Here is a 4761-nt window from a genome sequence, read left to right as displayed (position 1 = left end):
TGGAGATATACATCGAGGTTGAATGTTGGTTTATTGACACCTTTTTTCCCTTGGCTCTGAACCAATAGGGTACTTGAGCTCAGGCAGAGTTAGTGTGAGAGGTAATGAATCTCCCATGTGTTTCTATCCTGCGTAAACAAGGGGAAACAAAATTTCAAACTTTTCTGGAAGGCTTTCCTGAAACAATACAAACCCTTCCTGAATTGAGAAAAAGAAACACACACATACTTTCACAATCCTATCCATTATCAATGAAAAAACAAACAACATAAATGAATATGCAAAGTAGAAATCAAAATCAAAAACTCTAATTTCAAAATCCCCAAATTTTAAAGAGAAAACTCTAATTTCAAAAACTTACATCGTGATTTGTTTCCAACGGGATTTGTGTCCGAATTTGAGAGTAAATAGTGTGACGGTGGTGGTTCTGTGCGATTTTTCTCCGGCGGCGTCTCAATGGAGGCCTCGGTGTCGAGAGAGGAGGAACACGATTCCTATTTGCCGGATCTTCGTCTGCGTCGTCGCAGATGAAGAGAGTCATATTCGCCGGAGACTATGGAGGCGCGGCGAGTGTTTGAAGAGGATCGCCGGAGACGATGGAGGCGCGGTGAGGGTTTGAAGAGGATGCCGGAGACAATGGAGATGAAATGAAAGAGAGAAATTGATTTCCTTTTTTTACTTTTTTTTTATTATACATTATAACACAAGGCTAGAAGTGACATTCTAACATTTAATGAATGTCATATATGTGATTTTCTCCTTCTAAGGCTATTTTTGAGAGATAAACTTCAGAAGTGCTATTTTGGACAATTGCCCTATAATATACTTAAATACTATAAACAATATACATTTTGTTATCAATAACATTTTTTACATTTGATTAAAGGTGGACATTCGAATACCATTTGGTTCAATTCAGATCCTTGAGGGTTTGGTTCGGTTTGGATCTTTGCGGGTTTGGTTCGGATAACCTATTTAATTTTTTTTTCAAAAATTAAAGTTCATAACTTTAAATTTTTCAAAATCTAAAAATAATAATAATATATAAAATATAAATTTGAATAATCTATGCCAAAATACTTAAACTTAACATAAAAATTGGTTTAGCTTAAATATTTGGATAGGAAATCAATAAATATTTTAAGTATTTTTTAGCTATTTTAAACATGTACTTATAACTATTTGTATATATTTCCAAGTATTTTGGACAACTTAGAAACATCTTATAAATTTTGTATATTCTTTTAGATATTAAATTTAAAAATAATTAATATATTTAAGTATATAAATTTTGTTCGGATATATTCAGATACCTAAAATATTACGGTTTGGAAGGTTCATATCAATAGCATAACAACGAACATTATATATATTTATTTGCTGTATACTTACATTTGTATTCTATGATTTTGTTTTCAAAAACTGGAATATACTAAAATAATACATACTAATGTGAACTATTTCTATGTTTAGAAATGGTTTCGGAGCACACATAGTTAAAACTAGGGGTGGGCAAAAAAACTGAACCGAACCGAGTCAAACCGAACCGACCGAACCGAAACCGATTCAAACTGAACCAAAGTATATTTTAAATTGTTCGGTTGAAGATTTCCCCAAACCGAATGGTTCGGCTCACCGAACCGAAAAACCAATGTGTTTTTGTAATTATTTAAATTAAAAATACTAGTAATACCAATACTAAAATTCTAATACCAAACTACATATTTTCCATTTTTCATTTATTAACATATATTCTTGTGACCTAATATGTATTCATCAAAATATTTGATTTAAAAAAATAGAAAAAAAATTGTATTTTTATATTCTTATATATGTAAACGTGGAAACCTAAAACCTAAAACCTAAAGCAAATTTTAGTGTCACATGGAAGATGATTCATTGAAGGCTTTTTAGTAATGATATAAGAGATATTACTATTGATGTTGATTTTTTTTTAATTTTAGTTACCTTTCATTCATTTTAATTCTTATATACTTTTTGTGACTCTTTTAAAGGTTTTTGTTTCAGTTTTATATGGAATTTAGTTCACATAGTTTATGTTTACATAATTTATGTTTTAAAACATAATTCTCTAAAAAATTAAGCTAAGAAGAACCTAATTAAACTGATCCAAAAAACAAACCGAACCAAAGACAAACCGAACCAAATATAAACCAAACCAAACACAAACCGAACCGAACCAAACCAACTAACTATGGTTTATTTTGGTTGAAAAAATACTAGAACGAAACTACACAAATCGAACTGAACCCGAACCGAACCGAGAAAATAACCGAAGTGCCCACCCCTAGTTAAAACTCTCGATGATGATGATCTTCGTTACACTGGAAGTCAGCATGAGAAAAAAATGAAAAAAAAAGAGGAGAATGAGGGAGGGAGGGAGATTAAGATGGAGATAGAAAGGAGAGAAGACTATTTAATATATTATTCTATATTTATTGAGCATATAGTATAAAATATAATAAAATTTTATTTTAAACATATTATATCTAGTGTTAAAAAACATATTATATATGTTTGAAAATATATATCTTTTCGAAAAAAAATTTATATCGTGTATGACGTTGATACACGATAGTTTCACTTTAAAATACATAATTTATCATCTTTTGATAAAAAAAAATATAAATATGTGTTGTTCTATAAGGTTGATATAGTATAGTACTTAGCTTTGGTGTTAAAGTTTTTTAACTGATTTTATGAAAAATATATGTCAGTTTGAAATTTTTTTAAACTATGGTATATGTAGAAAAAAATCTATGTTATAATTTCTTGTTTTGATTATCTTAATACAACAACTATAGATCAAATGAAATTAAAGGGGGAAAGGAAAAAAAAAATATGAAAACCAGTGGTTAAGATTGATTAGGGGTAGCAATTGTAATATTACATAATATATACACAATACTTTAGCCATGAGTTTCATATGGTCATTTGTCAAATTATAATTTTTTTTTTATAGTTATACAATGCAAATTCCCTGAAAGTTTTTCTTTCATATATTTTGTCAAACACATGAAATGCATGTAATGTGTTTCCATTTGCAAATACTTTTCATTCTCCATAACCATCTTCACGTGCATGCATAAGAACATAAACTGAAATCAAATCTTGATTGGCAAATCAAATGATTAGTTTGAGTTGAACTAAATTTTGACATTTGTACTTTTTGTTACAAAAGCTGTAAAAAAATTATTAATTGATAATTTGGGTATCTAAATGGATGTAAACTTAATTTTTTTTGAAACACTATTAACTTTTAGTTATTTATAATCGATTTTTTATTTAATATTTTAATTGGTAAATTTTCATCACAGATCTTTGCAGACTCATTGTCTCCCTCTTTTCTCCTCCTCCGCAGATCATTGGATTAAGAGGTACAATGTCTCTCTAATTTCTAATTTCTGTACATTACCACTCTTTTGAAATTAGACACCATCGTTCTGGGCATAGAATTGTTCGGTGCGTTATGGGAATAGGGATCTATACGTTTGATCCGATTCACAGATTCATCGTCGCAAATGGATAACTTAGATTCACTTCGGCAGATAACTACTGAGATTTTCAGATATATGTTGTCATGTTCTATTGCCCACTACATTCCGTCACCTGAATGTATCTTAAGATTTGATTTGCGATCTTGACAAGCTTATGAATTTTTGTTTCTTCCCCCGTTTATAGAATTTTTTACTATATTAGCCATGGGCATTTTGATTCAGTAGTTTGGATTTTTTGTTTTTTTTTTCCTTTTTAAGAGACATAAGGCTTGATTAGAGTTAGAGTAATCTCTACCTTTATGTTTTTTTGCTTAGAATTATAGATTTTGATTTTTTTGTATTCTGTTTTGCTGTAAGATTTTGGTTGTAGGTATTAAAAATAAATAATTTATTTTATATTTTATAAAGTAAAATATAAGGGCTCTAGTTATTTTGTTCTTTAATAGTCAAAAATCTAAGAAAATGGGAAAGAAACATCTTTACTTTTATTTTAATTTTTTAAAATATGAGTGGAAGAGATTTATTCTTTAGAAAGAATATGGGATGTGGAAAGACACTACGACATCACCTACCAATCAGCCCATAGAAACCGTTCTGGTTTTTATGAAATTTGGTTCGATTCTGGTAAGAATATTGGAATTTACTAACACCTGAAAAATTAGGGGGGGGGGCCTATTGGTTCCAGTTTGGTTTGGGACTCAAATCATTTGAAATAACTAGGATGAAAAATATTGGTTAATTCAGGGTTCTGATATAAAATATCAAGTAATTTAAATTGTTCATATTAAATTATCGGATGATTTGCATAATTTAATATTATTTGGATAAAGTTATTCATGCGATTTTGTATTTTTGGGTAGTTCATTTTTATATAATATTATATTTTAACAAATATAATTTTTCTTAGATATACAGTTATTGTAAACTAAATATAGCTACTATTTCCAAGAATGTAAATTATATCAAGGATATTCTGTGTATCCATTCGGTTTTGGATTTTTTGTAGGGGTGTTCAATCCGGATATCGGTTCGGTTTCGGTTCGGTTTTTTCGGTTTTTCGGTATTTCGGTTAGTAAAATATAACTACCATTCTAAATCCATATTTACTTCGGTTCGGTTCGGTTTATATACCGCCGGTTTTTGGTTTATTCGGTTTTATACCAAAACATAATTATTTAGTTTGGAATCATATTATATAAATTTTAGAGTCATAATGTCATCGCAGTCATTTATTAAAAATATA

At 29.1% G+C, this 4761-nt stretch overlaps 1 protein-coding gene across 3 annotated transcripts in view; it reads left to right on the top strand.

The window, feature by feature from the left end:
• Nucleotides 1–3333: 3333 nt before the first annotated feature.
• Nucleotides 3334–4761, top strand: part of LOC106325824 (nuclear pore complex protein GP210-like) — a 6505-nt gene continuing 5077 nt past the window's right edge. For 2 of the 3 annotated variants that reach the window (XM_013763873.1, XM_013763872.1), the window contains exon 1: nt 3334–3398. The gene's annotated coding sequence lies outside the window, so the exon portion shown is untranslated. The remainder of the gene's footprint in view (nt 3399–4761) is intronic. The other variant, XM_013763875.1, reaches the window with a different exon arrangement.

Source organism: Brassica oleracea, chromosome C2 (assembly GCF_000695525.1).
Source record: "Brassica oleracea var. oleracea cultivar TO1000 chromosome C2, BOL, whole genome shotgun sequence".
In the NCBI taxonomy this organism is placed as follows: domain Eukaryota; kingdom Viridiplantae; phylum Streptophyta; class Magnoliopsida; order Brassicales; family Brassicaceae; genus Brassica; species Brassica oleracea.
Note: the sequence above shows the minus strand (reverse complement) of the source record. Positions and strands in the feature narration are given on the sequence as shown.